The 17,277-nt window shown below is 43.1% G+C and overlaps 1 protein-coding gene and 1 long non-coding RNA gene across 3 annotated transcripts in view; one reads left to right on the top strand and one right to left on the bottom strand.

The window, feature by feature from the left end:
• The window catches only part of znf385c (zinc finger protein 385C), a 520,410-nt gene that overhangs the window by 275,567 nt on the left and 227,566 nt on the right, over window positions 1-17,277 (bottom strand). The window lies entirely within an intron of this gene.
• Window positions 9,678-15,151, top strand: LOC140398554 (uncharacterized). The gene is made up of 3 exons (XR_011937508.1): window positions 9,678-9,780; window positions 11,696-11,840; window positions 15,016-15,151. It is a non-coding gene; the product is annotated as an uncharacterized lncRNA (long non-coding RNA).

The raw sequence follows: 17,277 nt of genomic DNA, 5'->3' as shown, positions 1-17,277 counted from the left end.
ACAGATGCTCAGACAAGAACTGCACCGTTTGATTAATACAGCTAAAAATGGGTTTATCACAGAAAAATAACCATTTTTAATTGGAAGGGGGAAAATTTGTCAATGTAATAATCTTTACTTTTGTCACAAGTAAGCTTACATTACCACTGCAATGAAGTTACTGTGAAAAGTCCCTAGTCTCCACATTCTGGCGCCTGTTCGGGTACACCGAGGGAGAATTCGGAATGTCCAAATTGCCTAACAGCACGTCCTTCAGGACTGGTGGGAGGAAACCAGAGTGCCCGGAGGAAACCCACGCAGACCCGGGAAGAACGTGCAGACTCCACACAGACAGCGACAAGCCGGGAATCAAACCTGGGACCCTGGCGCTGTGAAGCAACAGTAGCACCACTTGAATGCAACGCAGGTCCACTGATTCCTCGTGGGCCCTGTCATGATATTCAGGTAAACATCATAGCACATACATACATACTGATGGACAGATCAACGGACCAATCAACACATACAACACGACAGCCAATCACAGGCAAGAGCATACACAGTACAAAACAGGGAACACGACACTTCCTGGGCACTCGAGCAGGAGACGGCTCAGGGCACAGAGCTCATTACAAGCCACTCAGACATCCACCATGTGCTGAGTGGCACTACAAGATAGAATTAGGAATAGGTCCACAGAATCAAGGGTCATGGTCGAACCTCAGTAAACAGTTTACCAGTGTAAATAGATGTTTGAAATAAAACTGCGTTGTACCATTCCCAACTGTGTTGGTTCATCTGTGTAGCAGAGTACCCAACACTTCATAGTACCAGGTGTGACTTTGGTACCTACCTACAAATCCTTCGGCATCTACCATCCTGCGCCATGGACACCGTCAACACACCGCAGCCGCTGCAAGTCGCTGGAAACCTCAGCGTTAATTGGAGGCTGTTCAAACAGCGCTTCCAGCTCTTTCTGGAAGCCAACGTTCAACATTTCCCCGTTCTTTGTTTATGGTACAACCTCGTTATATCGCACCCAACATCGCCCCTTGTATATAGTTTAGCCCCATGTACATGCTGTAAATATTGCACACACACACATTTAGCTACACTCAGTACACATCTCTATTTATGACCACGTAGGCACATGTTCTTGTAAAAAAGGGGGGATGTCATGATATTCAGGTAAACATCATAGCACATACATACATACATACTGATGGACAGATCAACTGACCAATCAACGCACACAACACAACAGCCAATCACAGGCAAGAGCATACACAGTACAAAACAGGGAACACAACACTTCCTGGTCACTCGAGCAGGAGACGGCTCGGCACAGAGCTCATTACAAGCCACTCAGACATCCACCATGTGCTGAGTGCCACTACAAGATAGAATTAGGAATAGGTCCACAGAATCAAGGGTCATGGTCGAACCTCAGTAAACAGTTTACCAATGTAAATAGATGTTTGAAATAAAACTGAGTTGTACTATTCGCAACCGTGTTGGTTCATCTGTGTCGCAGAGTACCCAACACCTCAGGCCCTTACCCGTATGTTTCGCGTACGTCATCACTGAACTCGTTGAGGAATGTTGTGCAGATAAAAACCCATGGCGCTGTCAGCCGCTGTGAAACCCACACAGACCGTGTCTTGTCCACCACCCGGAATCAAAAACGATTTTAGATCATTGAAAATAACTTTTAAAAAACGAGTCAGAAAATTTCCCACTTATATTGACGTATGGTAGTCAGTTACTTGAAAAAAAAGTAGCCTTGAAAATGTGATCATTTGTTGCCTTGTGCTTTAAAAACCTTGTAATCTTTTTTAATCTTAATCTTTTTTCATAGACCCGCAAAATAGTATGATAAGTAAAAATTCTCAATGGGAAATGGGGGATGGTGTGGACCATCGAGTGAGTGGGGCCAGATTCTAGTGCAACTCATGCCAAAGATTGCGGAAATGCATTTTATGCTGAATGCAATTTGTGTTTAAAATATACTGTGATCTTCTGCATTGGTTTGATCAATTCTGGGTGCATTTCAACAAAAGGACACCAGTGCAACCTCCTGCAAACTCCAGGTCAGAAACGTCAACCACTGGAATTCTTTCATGGGCCTTGGACCACCTTCAGGTTTGGAGCACCCATAGAATCTGGTGTACAAGTTTAACCTTCCTATAAGTTCATGGCGCCCTCTAAATATATTCTGGCACATTTCAATTTCCTTCCTATAGGCTGTATGTATACTATGACCACAAGTGTATCCTTCTCCCAGGGTACTGTTGTTGTCGCAAGTGGCTGGGTGAAGCTTCACCATCCATTCTCATCACTAATACTGCTGAAATGGTTCGATCTTAGGACTTTATTCCAACCTTTCCTAACTCGCCACGGGTGTGAGTTTCCCAAGTGGATATTCTTCACAATTGTGTTTCTACACTATGTTTGGGCAATTAGAGCCAAGCTCCATACTGTCCTTACTTGATGTCAACATATTCATGTCTTGTGGGGCAATTCACTGGAATAGCGGGCATGAGCAGAACCTTGAATAATCTTTCTTTTCCCTAGCCCAAGGACACTGAGGCCAATGGTAAAGCCCAATTATTTGAGATCAGCCAGTTCATCGTGAGGAGTCCTCCATGTATATTAACCAAAAGAGCCATTAGAGACACACAGCAATTATTTTTTAAATTGAAAAAACAACCATATTATCTGAAATTTGTACACAGTGAATTTTACATTGATGGTTTTTTTCTCAACCATTTTTGCTTATGAAGAAAGTGAAAAAGCAAATCACACTTTCAATAAGGTTAATGTGCAATCTTGGTTGAAAGTGCATATAGTGAGTTTCTAAGGCAACTGCTATTTATATTGAATTAAAATTGACAGAAATCTTTGGATCCTCGCTGTCTTCAGGGGATGTCCCGGAGGACTGGAGAATAGCCAATGTTGTTCCTCTGTTTAAGAAGGGTGGCAGGGATAATCCCGGGAACTACAGGCCGGTGAGCCTTACTTCAGTGGTAGGGAAATTACTGGAGAGAATTCTTCGAGACAGGATCTACTCCCATTTGGAAGCAAATGGACGTATTAGTGAGAGGCAGCACGGTTTTGTGAAGGGGAGGTCGTGTGTCACTAACTTGATAGAGTTTTTCGAGGAGGTCACTAAGATGATTGATGCAGGTAGGGCAGTAGATGTTGTCTATATGGACTTCAGTAAGGCCTTTGACAAGGTCCCTCATGGTAGACTAGTACAAAAGGTGAAGTCACACGGGATCAGGGGTGAACTGGCAAGGTGGATACAGAACTGGCTAGGCCATAGAAGGCAGAGGGTAGCAATGGAGGGATGCTTTTCTAATTGGAGGGCTGTGACCAGTGGTGTTCCACAGGGATCAGTGCTGGGACCTTTGCTCTTTGTAGTATATATAAATGATTTGGAGGAAAATGTAACTGGTCTGATTAGTAAGTTTGCAGACGACACAAAGGTTGGTGGAATTGCGGATAGCGATGAGGACTGTCTGAGGATACAGCAGGATTTAGATTGTCTGGAGACTTGGGCGGAGAGATGGCAGATGGAGTTTAACCTGGACAAATGTGAGGTAATGCATTTTGGAAGGGCTAATGCAGGTAGGGAATATACAGTGAATGGTAGAACCCTCAAGAGTATTGAAAGTCAAAGAGATCTAGGAGTACAGGTCCACAGGTCACTGAAAGGGGCAACACAGGTGGAGAAGGTAGTCAAGAAGGCATACGGCATGCTTGCCTTCATTGGCCGGGGCATTGAGTATAAGAATTGGCAAGTCATGTTGCAGCTGTATAGAACCTTAGTTAGGCCACACTTGGAGTATAGTGTTCAATTCTGGTCGCCACACTACCAGAAGGATGTGGAGGCTTTAGAGAGGGTGCAGAAGAGATTTACCAGAATGTTGCCTGGTATGGAGGGCATAAGCTATGAGGAGCGATTGAATAAACTCGGTTTGTTCTCACTGGAACGAAGGAGGTTGAGGGGCGACCTGATAGAGGTATACAAAATTATGAGGGGCATAGACAGAGTGGATAGTCAGAGGCTTTTCCCCAGGGTAGAGGGGTCAATTACTAGGGGGCATAGGTTTAAGGTGAGAGGGGCAAAGTTTAGAGTAGATGTACGAGGCAAGTTTTTTACGCAGAGGGTAGTGGGTGCCTGGAACTCACTACCGGAGGAGGTAGTGGAGGCAGGGACGATAGGGACATTTAAGGGGCATCTTGACAAATATATGAATAGGATGGGAATAGAAGGATACGGACCCAGGAAGTGTAGAAGATTGTAGTTTAGTCGGGCAGTATGGTCGGCACGGGCTTGGAGGGCCGAAGGGCCTGTTCCTGTGCTGTACATTTCTTTGTTCTTTGTTCTTTGTAGTCAAAATGCTCTTATTAAAATCCCAAGTTGCTGAAGCGTCATCAGCCAGTGCATCACCTGAAAGATATTCCCTCTGGATAAGTTCATATATTTGTTGTTTCCTATGAGGTTCTAAGTATGAATGGACATTTGTGATCCTTAACAACAATCTCCCTGAATAAGCCATTCGTGCATTAGTGAATGTTGTGGCTGACTTCTCCAGATAATTGCTTTGGAATGCTGAGAGACTGTTGCTGCTACTGTGCTTTTGTGAAATGTTTATCTTTCATTCTCCTTTCTTTCCTCTGTACCTTATCTGAACTCACCGACTTCCTCACTGGGGTATAATTCACAAGAGGCGATTATCTTCCTGTATCTCACTCAAGTGGCTATTATTCATGCATGAGTGCCTGTCAGTTATCTAACGCTGAAGAACATACAACTAAGCCTGATCTTGTCCTCAGCTGGGAGGTGAAATTCGAATCACAGCCATCTATTTCATTCCTGAAAAACAGATGGCCTGGAGTTGCATTTCAGCTGGAGGCAGTGGGTGGAGTGTGGTTGTTCTGATCTTGCTTGCCCCTATCAAACCTTGACTCCTTCAACTCCAATGGCTTTCCTCCACTCTCATTGTTTTCTTGATCCTGTTCTACCTTTAACTGTTCTCATGACTATATTCTGAATGTTCCCTTGTTCTCTTGTTCCCTTGATCGCAGGTCAACGCCTAATCTTCTTAAAACCCGAGCACAGCTTCCAATGATCCCCTTCCCTTGTCCTAACTCGCACTGTTTTCTAGCCTTCACTGTTGCTTGGGAGAGCTGCTTGTTTTATGGTATTTGAGCCTCATAGGCATTGCCGTTTAGGGGCTGGTTTAGCACAGGGCTAAATCGCTGGCTTTGAAAGCAGACCAGCAGCATGGTTCAATTCCTGTACCAGCCTCCCCAAACAGACGCCAGAATGTGGCGACTAGGGGCTTTTCACAGTAACTTCATTTGAAGCCTACTTGTGACAATAAGTGATTTTCATTTCATTTATTGCCCAACTCAAATTGCCCGGGAGAAGGTGGTGGTGGTGGGAGTTGCCTCTTGAACCGCTGCAATCCATGCGGTATGGATTCACCCTCAGTGCTGTTCAGAAGGGAGGTTCAGAATTTTGAACCCAGCGCCTGTGAAGGGACAATGATGTGTTCCCAAATCAGGATGGTGTGTGGCTTGGGGGGGGGGGGGGGGGGGGGGGGGGGGGACCTTGCAGATGATGGTGTTCCTATGGGTCTGCCCCTCAACCTTGCCCCTCAACTGACGTGTGATGATCGTCAGGTTAAATCACCAGCAGTCAGCCCTCCCCCTCTTAGGGGAAAACAGCCTATGGTCATCTGGGACTATGGCAACTTTACCTTACCCTCTAGATAGTAGACATAAAGCTGATTGTAGGGTCCTAATTAGTAATTAGTAACAAGTAACCACAACTCAATGTTTACTTGGACCAGAGTCTATCAGGCCTTAAAGGGATGCTCAAGGGAATATTTTTTGCGGATTCAGATAGAGCAGCATTGCTCCATGTGATCCATACAAATACCGTCAGCCCAGGCTTGCCCCTCCTCGGCTTTACTTAATCCCCCCCCCAATCCCTCCGCCATCCAACTTTCACAATTCACCTTTTCTATTCAAAAGAGACGCGATGCCAAATTTGGCTTGAGCTGAAGGCAGCCACGGGCTAACACACAGCAATCACTCGATTGCTTTGGGCACAAGTCGTACTTCTCATCCCCGCCAGCTACATGTGTGCTTGCTTTGCGGTCACATCCTTCAGGGAATGGGGCCATTGGGCAAATTACATTTTACTCACCCAAGGGATGCAGTGGCCAATGGAAGCTTCTTACTGGCGTCTCAGTTGAGGTCAGATAACTCAACACAGAGCAGGGTTTCAGTCTGGCATTGTCCTGGATTGCACATTTGGCCTGTGTTACTGCTTTTTTTGAAACAACGTCCTCCAGAAGACATTTTATGCAGGAATCTTAGTATCAGCTGCTTACCTCATCGTTAATCCAGATATGAACAGGCAGTAGGATATGTAACTTCTTGCACTGTAAATTTGTAGATCAATCATTTGATATGTTTTCTTGAAATATCAGCCAAAGGAAATGATACAAATATTTACAAATCAGATTTTAAAATGAAGTGATTGCCAAGTCACAGCTTAGCTCCTGTGATTTCCTCAATTTCCTCTTTTTGCGTTTCTGAGTCGGATGAATCAAGTGGTATCTTCTATGAACTTTAGAGACAGATCTGTCAGTAAAACAGTGATCCAAGTAGTGACGGTACAATTATTGTGGTCCAATGCATGATAAAATGTAACTATAATAGACTTACTCGCATCTCAAAAAGATGAAGCAGTATTCATGCTTCGGCAGATTTTCGCGCAGATTGTCTTCTATTCTGACAACAGCAGCAAGTGTTTTGTGCGTGCAGCCCTCAGGAAGACTAAAATGCCTCAGGTCACCTACAAGCAGAGGCATCAGTAAGAATAACTTTATTTTATTTGGAGATTTGTACAGTGAACCTGGTCGGGGCATGTACAAAGAATCCTTTCGAGCCCTTACCACTGTATTAGTCACTGCTGTCTACAGGGACTTGTTCAAACAACTGTGCACATGTTCCATTTCAAGCTGGAGTGTGCGAGCAGTGAAAGTGCTCCCACTCTTCATGACCATTGCAAACCTCCTGTGCAGCAAGAGCAAATTGAAAGATAGAATAAAGTGTAACATGGGCCAGAAGTTTACACTCCCCCACTGGTGGGCATTTAGGTTGGGGCAGGCAAGGCCTCGGGCTGGAAATCTGTTCATGCCTCAATTGAGGCCCTTAAATGGCCAATTACAAGCCGGCTCCCACCAAACCCAATTTTCAGGTTGGCGGGATGATTGAAGTCACAAGGGGGAAGAGCGAAATTAAATAGAGTTAGATCCCCAGTGGGGAAAAGGAGGAGCTCCTTTTGATATCTCCCTCCTAGTTAATGTCCGGTGGCCTCCCCCACATGACCCTGGTCGTTCCCCCCCCCCCACCCCCCCCCCCCCCCCCCGCCAAGTCTTCTCTATGCTCCCCGCTCTTGAGAGCCCGCTCTTGAGAGCCCTGTCATAATATCCACCAGTATATCATGGTGCAGACACACACTGATGGACACACAGTGGGACCAATCAACACACACAACACCGCAGCTATCACCAGTGAGGAGCACACGCACTATAAAGACAGGGGGCATCAGAGTTCCCGCTCATTCGAGTTGCAGCTAGCTAGGAGGACAGAGATCACAGCCTGTAACACAGACATTCACCATGTGCTGAGAGCATCGACTGGTTAGGACAAGGCAAAGGTCTTTAGTTAGAGCTAGTATCGTATTCACCCACAGTTCAAGTATGTTTAAACAGTTAATGATTCAATAAAATAGTGTTGCACTATTTCAAGTGTTGGTGACCTGTATGTGATCCAGAACACTCAACACGTCAAGCCCTACAACTTACATGGGCCTCCGGTCCCAGACTTAGTCTCACACATCCTCCCTGCATTTCCTATTCTGGCCCCTGCAATGCTGCCGGCCAATCAGATTGGCTGGTAGCTCTCTAAGGCAGAATACCCTTCTGTGGGGGTGGGGGGGGGGGGGGTGGGGGGGCGCATCAATCCTCTTAGCAGCTACGTAACACTCATTTGACGCATACCCTCCAGCTCTGCGGATGGTGGGAAGTGAGACCCTGCTATCAGAAAAGCTGAGACCATTAAGTCCTGACTCTTGCTGCTGTCCTGACCTTGCTTCAACTCTCATTGTTCTATGGAGTCTTTGCTAACTCCTTTGACTCTCTATCCTCCGCCACCTCATGTGGCTTTTCTGACATTGCCACCCCTTTCACATGTCCCGGTCAAACTTTGCCTTCCTTTTTTAACCTACTGGCTTCTCCTCACTTTCACTGTTCTCTTGATCCTGTTATAATTTCCACTGTTCTCTTGGACATGCTCTGCATCATGTTGTTCTTTTGGTCCTAGGTCAACTCTCACTATTCTTAAGCCACCTTGATGTTTGACTTCTCCTTACCTTGTGTTAATACCCCTGAATTAAAAAAAGATATTCTTTCAGACCTAATTGCTTTTGATGAGCCACCATATGGTGTAGGTACACCCACAGTGCTGTTAGGGAGAGAGTTCCAGGATTTTGACCCAGCTACAGTGAAGAAACGGCAATATATTTCCAAGTCAGGACGGTGAGTGGTTTGGAGGGGAGGCTATGGTTTAGTGGCAATGTCACTGGATTAGCAATCCAGAGACGCAGGCTAATATTGGCCGTACCGTCCCCAACAACCATTCAATACTCCCAGAGCAACATTACATCCAAATCCAGATTAGGATTAGTTGGCTGCTACTTTTGTTAAATCCAAACCTTTATTAAAAATAAATTTAGAGTGCCCAATTCTTTTTTTCCAATTAAGGGGCAATTTAGTGTGGCCAATCCATCTTACCTACACATCTTTTTGGGTTGTGGGGGTGAGACCCACGCAGACACTGGAAGAATGTGCAAACCCCACACGGACAGTGACCCGGGGCCGAGATCGAACCCGAGTCCTCAGCACCGTGAGGCAGCAGTGCTAACGACTCCACCACCGTACCGCCCGAGTTAAATCCAAACCGAGACAAATTAATGGACCGAGGCAGTTCGAGGGTGGGTTGAGGGTGGTGGGGGAATGCCAAGTTCACAGTGTCTCTTTTGCTTCTAATGGCAATTCACTAATTTTCTTTGAGCATTTCTCTTTACATGGAATCCATAGAATCTGTACAGTGTAGAGGGAGGCCATTCAGCCCATCGAGTCTGCACCAACCCCCCCAAAAGAGCACCCCACCAAGACCCACTCTCTCATTCTAACTCTGCAACCATACCTAACACGCACATCTTTGGACACTAGGGGTAATTTAGCATGGCCAATCCACCTAACCTGCACATCTTTGGACTATGGGAGGAAATGGGAGAACCCGGAGGAAACCTCAGGCAACCAGCTGGACAGCGGCTAGCCTTCCTCCAGATTGAAGACACTGGAAGATGACTTCCCGCCTGCGGAACTGGGCTGGTTTAGCACAGGGCTAAATCGCTGGCTTTTAAAGCAGACCACGGCTGGCCAGTAGCACGGTTCAATTCCCGTACCAGCCTCCCCGAACAGGCGCCGGAATGTGGCGACTAGGGGTTTTTCACAGCAACTTCATTTGAAGCCTACTTGAGACAATAAGCGATTTTCATTTTCATTTCATTTCATTTTTCATTTTCAAATGCTGTCAGCCAAACAGGGGCCAGCAGCCTCCGCACTCAGCAGAGCCATTAAAGGAGGCCTTGGCTGCTGCGAGAACAACACCCGCCAAAGTCCATGGATCATGGAGTGACCCAGGAAAAAGGTATGTGCTATTGAAGGGAGGGTGGGAACACTGGGAGTTCATGAGGAAGATGGGGTGGACCATGAGGGTCAGCAGCAAGAGCATGTGGTTAGCTGTGAGCGGCCACACCCCTTGCCATGTCCATGCCCTCAATTATGCACAGATTGAGAACCCCCCACTCCCCTTCCCGCCAGCAGCTGACATGCAGACTGTACAGATTTACCTGGCATGCATGTTAGCAGGTCCGCCTGGAGCTGGCACGGTTGCAGCATGGGCAAGAAGAGGCCCTGAAGTGGTTGTTAATTGGCCACTTATGGGAGTCAAGTGGAGGCAAGGCCAGAAGGTCGACCAGCTCAGAACCTACTTCCCGTGGAGTCAGGAAGCTGGGTGGGGTCTGTCCCGACGCCAACTTGCCAATTGCTTAGGGCCACTTGCCTCTTTCCTCACCTCCTGAGGGGGCAGATGATCCAGGCCAATGCCTCATGCAGCCAGCTAGACTGTTATTTGTAGTCCAACCATTACACATGCATGATACCAGTTGAGTCAAACATCAAGGGTTATCAGAGCTCTGCAACTATACCCCAGCAACTAGTTAATGTGGAAGAAAAGTAGCCTAAAGTCCTGAAATAAATATTTTCCTGATAAGAAGGTGCAACTGGAGAAAATAAAGAAATTAAGATGATGCCTATAGATGGGGTCAGAAGATGGGAAGCACTCCAGATTGTTAATATGTTAATCTACACAAGTAACATTTTTGCAAATTAGACCCTTGGGATATTTGACAAATGAACTATCAAACTGTTGGTGTTTTTGTGCAGCAGCCAACATAGTTGAACTGAATTTCAACATCTGTTCTATTTCCAAATAAAAAAATCTTTGTTATTTCTTTTTTAAAAAAGCTTCAGAAATTCTGAAAGTATTCTTGATCCATGAAAGCTGTACTGTTGGACCCAGAATAACATTCCAAATTAACAGCAGTCGGACTGACTTCCAATTTTTTTCAGTGATAAATCGTTGAATAATAGATACAGTCAGTGCGATTGTAAGTGAGTGATCGGCTGGAAGGGTTACTTTAATATGATGGGCCATCAATGTAACTTCAGTATGATTTTTAACTAGATTTAAAGGCCAAATTGAGATTACAGCTACAGACCCAGCCCGTGCTTATCTGTTGCTGTATATGTAATTAACACATTTTCAATTTTATTTGCATATCTTATTCTATTCTGGGTCAGTATCAGTCACTGTGACTGCCAACAACTTTGTACACTCCCATTTGTTGGTGAGAATTGACATTTGCAGAGAAATGTTACCAATTTAAACATCATTGCTATCAAGGAATAGCTTGCAGTTAACTGCTGAAATTTTTTTTTAAGCCAACATATATTTTCCTGAAATGGAAGCCTTTAACTCAATACATAATGAGTTAATAATGGCCAAGAAAATCATGAAGAATTTTCAACTCGATGCAAGCCAATGTTTCATTTTGAAATATTCGCTATATTGTACTATTTGCATTTTGTGTTGCCTCATTAGGTTCTCTTCTCCATTCATGCAACACATCATTTCCCAGAAGAAAGAGCCTTTGGCTGTCTGCCATGGTTGGCGATGACGTGGCCAACAAGAAGTGTGCAAACGTAACGCGGATTTACTTGGCCTTTGAATTTCGTTTCCTATCTCTGGGGAAGTGTCTGATGTCTGCTTGACAACTACCCTGGATAGATCAGTGGAAACCAAGAACTCTGTGCGTGTGTGTTTGTTTGCATGGAATCACATTTGTTTTTCTTTAAGATGTTGTGTCATCTGTCTTTTTTGCTTTCAGCCAGGATGCAGATAATGAACATTACTATTGTAAGGTCCTTGTTGCTGACAAGGTAGCAAGTTAAGCGTGGCTGTAACATATCAAATCTGCCCAATGTTATTTCTTTCCTTCCAGTCAGAAGCAGAAGTGATGAGATCACAGCTCAAAAGCCAGCATGCATTGGACAACCGTCAATATTTCTTCGAACTTGTGCGGTTTGGTTCTGTTGATGAATCACAGAACAGTACCTTGGTGTGTGAGTGAGGACAAATGATTGCAGGTTTGCTGTTACTGTACTTATCTTACATATGTTTACTAAGACTGATGTTCAGCACTTTCTACTTCCATTTACACAATACTTAACACTCAGCCAGGAACTGCCCAGCTCTGCTAAACCTCTCTAGCATATTTCTCGAACCGTTTTGGAGATAATTTCTTTTTAAGTGTCTTCACACTTTTATCCCTGATTACCACATTGATTAACGGCTTGTTGAACTGTGTCATGAACACTCTTTCTCATGGCCAACAAGTACAGGGTGGGACTTGAACCTGGAGCTTCATGGCCCGGAGATATGGATGTTAACACTGCACTGTGAGATCTCCTCAATATACTAACCACTGATTTGTTCCAGATAAGGTTTGCAATTAGATACAAGGAACCTAGGTGAGGTGCACTAGTTTTGTTGGTATTTTCCATTCATAAAGCTGGTGCTTGTACTTATTCCTGGGACATAGTTCAACGAGGGCAAACCTCCTTTGGAACATTTTATAGCAGAACCTCTTCAGCATCAAAGCAGACAATGTTAGCCATAATGAACCAATAGTCAAATTTTCTATGAATTTTTTCTATGGAATATGGAGCTAAAGCAGGTAAATAAGTTGAGATACAGATCCGCCACAATCTGAATTAGTGGCAGTACAGGCACGGAAGACTGAATGGTCTACTCTCATTCTGCTGATCCACCACCATTAGCCCTTTAATACCTATCTGCAGCTCTTTAAGAGCTGCTTTGCAAATGGATTTTGCCATTCTCTCAAGCACCCCAGGTAGATTATTCTTTGTCAGTAACGATTCAAATTAAGGGAAAGTTCAGAACTGCATTCGGCCCCCTTGGATTGTGGGCACAGGGTTGCCAACTCCAGGGGCCAATCTTGCCATTCGCTCAGGATTGGGGCAATGACCGATGGCGGATCATTCAGAGTTGTTTGTTTTTCTGTTACATTTTGAGTCATTTCAAACAATGCTCAATACAGTATTGCCCATTGCCCTGGAATTTAATAAATGCAGGCAATTGAGATGCATCTGACTTAATATTCAGATGTGACTTGTGACTAGCTGTCTGCAGAAATAAGTCAGTTTTCCTACTGAATGCTGAGTTGCAGTGACAGCTTTACACTTCACTACATATCCCTTCACATTAGCTAAATCACTTGCCCTTTCTTATGACGTTATGGGGCTATTGAAGCTCATGGTATAGGAGGTGAGAACTGACAATATACTGCAGGCTTTTGAATATGGAATTTAGAACAATTGCTGGGCACAATTGTGATTTCTGCTTTTCTGCACTCTTCAAATTCACCTGAACCAGCTAAAACTCCAAGGACGTCTGGATAGTTTAGAGAACTCAAATGGCAACTTTCGTACTTAATTTGCCAGTGTTCTCCTTGTAAGAATATTAAAATATTGATATGCAAACCATTGAATTCCTACACATTTTCTGATGCACTTGACATTCCTGGTGGGACTATCATTTTGTCTCATTATTACATGCTGCCATTGAGCATTAGATGTTGTATCTGTCAGCTGAATTAATTTTAGTTTCAGCTAATGGGAGTTAAATTCTTATTAGTTTATTTGTAACCCGTAAGTAAAAAGCATATATTTGTTCTTTCCGCTTGCGATCTCTTGGCAACTGATACTGAAAGCTTTATTTCACACATTTAATTTCAAAGTGAACAGGGATACAATACTCTATAAAAATGAAGCTCTACTGATTTTGGTCATGTACATTGTGTCATGTATTGAACCTTTAGATGTTCAACTTAACATTGATATGCAGGATTTATCTACATCACTGAAAATCTCTGGTCTCCAGGGGGAAAAAAATCATTGTATGTCCAAGGTTGAATTATTTCAATTCATGTAATATAAAACTGGACAAAATCAATTGACAGTTGCAGTGAATGCTAAGGTATGGCTTGTATTCAAGCTGTCCAATTTCTAGTTCCTAGTCTGTCCAGTCTGCTATCTTACCTATTGCCACTATTAGCGCTCTTCAGTTCCTAATGGTACAATTAACAACGCCCTTTGTCTTATGTCCAGGACACCTCTGTCAATTTCTCTTTTGCTCTGACCTATCTTTGTCTTTCTATTCTACATCACCTCCCCCACCCGCTCTCCAACTATATAATTCACCACATTTCACCTCTCTTCAGTTCTGTAGAAGGGTCATATGGACTTGAAACTTTAACCTTGTCTCTCTCCCCCCAGACGCTGCCAAATCTGCTGATTTTATCCAGAATTTTCTGTTTTTAGCACAATCCCTTGTTTGTGCGCACATCTGTGCTGCACTTTTTTTTGTTACATTTTGTGCCTGGCAAACCTGAACTTCAGTGAGAAATGGGAGGCCGAACTCAATGCGAATGCAAGTTCCCTGATTATGTTCTCCAGGATCGTGAGCTGCCTCTGCACTAATCCATGAAGCAGTACAGAAAATATGAGAATCCATGCAACCAAACAAAATATTCAGTGTCCAGAGTGGAGAATAAAAAGATAGAAAAATCAGAGATATATTAAAAACGATATTGCAAAAAGCATTGAGATGAGAAGAGTGCATATGACACCAGAAATGAAGACTGCTACAATCATCATAATAACAGTAGGAAATTACATCTGCAGTTTCTGATTGTGCCAGCATTTTGAGAGTTGAAACCTCAAACGTACAATGGCTCAGTTATGAATTAGCGAAATTACACATCCATGTGGAGTTAAAATTGTACAACTGCATTCTGATAAACATTTTACAGCTCACCAAATTTTCATTGCAAAGACACAGATTATTGCATACTCAGTTAGGGTTTCTTTATGCCATTTAGTCAAGATTGCTTACACTTGAGCAGATGTGTAGTTTAGGAAGGGGAAAGGGGAGGGTACTAAGACTTGCATAACAACTATAAAGATGATGGCTCATCAATTTGGACTTAACTTCTAGTTCAGCAAAATTGAATTAATTTGGCTGGAAAAAAAAGAAAAATCAGAACCAAGGCTAGCTCATTTACTCTGACGTGGGCGTATTTTGGAAATTCAAGCTGTTGTGGGAAGTTGGTTTGTTCTTATTTAGCTTTATTGGGATATGACAGATAAAGATTTAGTTACTCAAGCAACTATTTTAGATACCTTAAATGACAGATGTCAAATATACACCCTTTATCTATTTGTGGCGCACTCTGAACAGCTTGGTTGAAACATGATGACGAAGAAATAACACATCTATTTACTGGTGATAAACTACTGACACTGAAGCAAAAGATGAAAATTTAAATGCATCAGCACTGCAACTCCTTTCATGAATTTCAACGTGAATATTTTTTTTTAAAGAAAAAGTACTCTTTGAAAATGAAAAATTCAATGGATGATTGACTCTGAGTACCTAATCCAAGCTCGGAGCTTGAATCATTTCCATTTTGCACAAGATTGCTGATCGAGATGCAACATTTGAAAGTATGATCCCAATCGGAGCATAAAATGTTCCTCATTTATTCATGTTTTTATCACTCAGCACTCTGAATATGTCAGTCAAGCACTTTAATGTCTTTGACACATTAACAGCTTCTTGATAAAGTTCATACACAGCAAAACAAACTGTTTTTGTTTAATCTCATTTGCAGAATGGGAAATTAAATGGTCTAAATTACAAATACATTTTTAGAGAATCATTCAGCAGCATCCTACCGAGTTTTATGATTTGAGCATAACACTTAGCAGTAATCTAGTTCTAAGATTCGACTGCAACACATGAACTAAAAACACTAAACTTTACTTGGAACAAAAGGAAGTAAATCAACAACATGCAACAACATTCTAGGTCTATGGATTTCCAATTTCCTGACACCTAAATATGATGTGCAGAAAATGGGGGACATCTACTTATGCTCCTCCTGAACCCTCATCATACTTTGCTAAGTGCATTTTAAAGCAGAAAAAATTCACAAAATTATTGTGCTAAAGAATAAATTACACTGATCTAATGTGCACCAGAAATGACTGTGCGTCAAAAATGAAATGCTTCCCACGAACAAGTAAACAAAAGGTCAGCCCCCATTTTATTAGCATCTGTACCTTAATATTGGAAATTCAATTTGACATTACATTTTCAAGTGCTGCATTTTATTGGCATCCTTCAACTAAAAAATTTGACACTCCAATCTACTATTCAAATACTTGTCACACTTAACAGCTTTATTCTAAAAGCTAATTCAATATTATGAAGCAGAACATCAATATATTTTGGGTATCTTCGGATATCAAATCTAAAATGTAATTAAATTGGATGAATATTATTCCAGCTTAACTGTATCCTGATATGCCAATTGATTGTTCAGGTGCAATGTTTTCTCATTTACAAAAACACATTTAAAACATAATATATAGTAAATTCTATTTCATCAATACCACTAGGTACACCGTCAACGTGAAGCTCCACTATTCGTAAGGCAAAGATCAGTCCACTAGAGCCTTTTCTGTTCTAAAGAATGACATATTGATTCTCAGAAATCTTGCTGCAATTTTTCCTTTCACATAAACAATGGCTGGCAATTCACACAACAGACAAATATAAAACTAAAATCTCTGTAAATGTACCTCTCTTCAGAAGTCCTGCCCACATTGTTTGACGTTCTTGCTTGTGTTTGTAAAGTGTTTTGAAGTCTGAATGTAAAAGCGCAGGAACACTTGTTCCTGATGCGCTAGAGGTTTAGAGATTGAGAATGCACTGTCTTGGATATCCATAGTACATCGTGCCAGAGTGCGTTATGTTCACAGAGTCACTCAGCTGCTCTGGGCAATGCGATCTGGCAGCAAAAACCAGCTGCGGTCTCTTGCACAATGGCAAATGAAACCAAGAAATCCTAAACCACGGCCGCATGTTTCTTTGATTAAAAAATGGCAGAATCAATTAGTTCTTACCAATTGTGGTGGGGGGGGGGGGGGGGGGGGGGGGCTTTGTACTGTTATTGATTTACTAGTGTTACTTAGTATTGGTTCTACTTTGGCTAATAAAACCTCGCAATTGGACGACAAAGCAAAATTTTGAATGTCACCACCTGCGATCAAATCTCGTTGCAGTCAGTTGAAGGAGATATCCTGTTGGATAGTTTGAAGAAATATTTCCCCCATTTTGCACCTTGTGCAGAAAGCCAAAATAGGCGTGATTTAACTAAATGGAAACAAAGACCCATAGTGAGCGCGTTTAGCCGTGTGTTTCCCAGCGCTCGCAGTGCCGAGAAACACGTGGCTAGACAATGCAACTCACGTTAAATAAGGAGACTCAGCGGGGAACATATTAGCAAGGCCGCACATAGCCCCGTTCTCTATACAGAGGAGCTCCACTCGCCGGAACTCCTCAGTGTAGCAAGAGATTGGAATGCCATTTTTAAATGGTGTCCCAATCTCCGAGGCCCCCCGAGGTGACACCAGTCAAGTCCAACACACTATGGAA

Source organism: Scyliorhinus torazame, chromosome 21 (assembly GCF_047496885.1).
Source record: "Scyliorhinus torazame isolate Kashiwa2021f chromosome 21, sScyTor2.1, whole genome shotgun sequence".
NCBI classification, from domain to species: domain Eukaryota; kingdom Metazoa; phylum Chordata; class Chondrichthyes; order Carcharhiniformes; family Scyliorhinidae; genus Scyliorhinus; species Scyliorhinus torazame.
The sequence above is the reverse complement of the archived record's forward strand: the minus strand, read 5'-3'. Positions and strand labels throughout refer to the sequence as shown.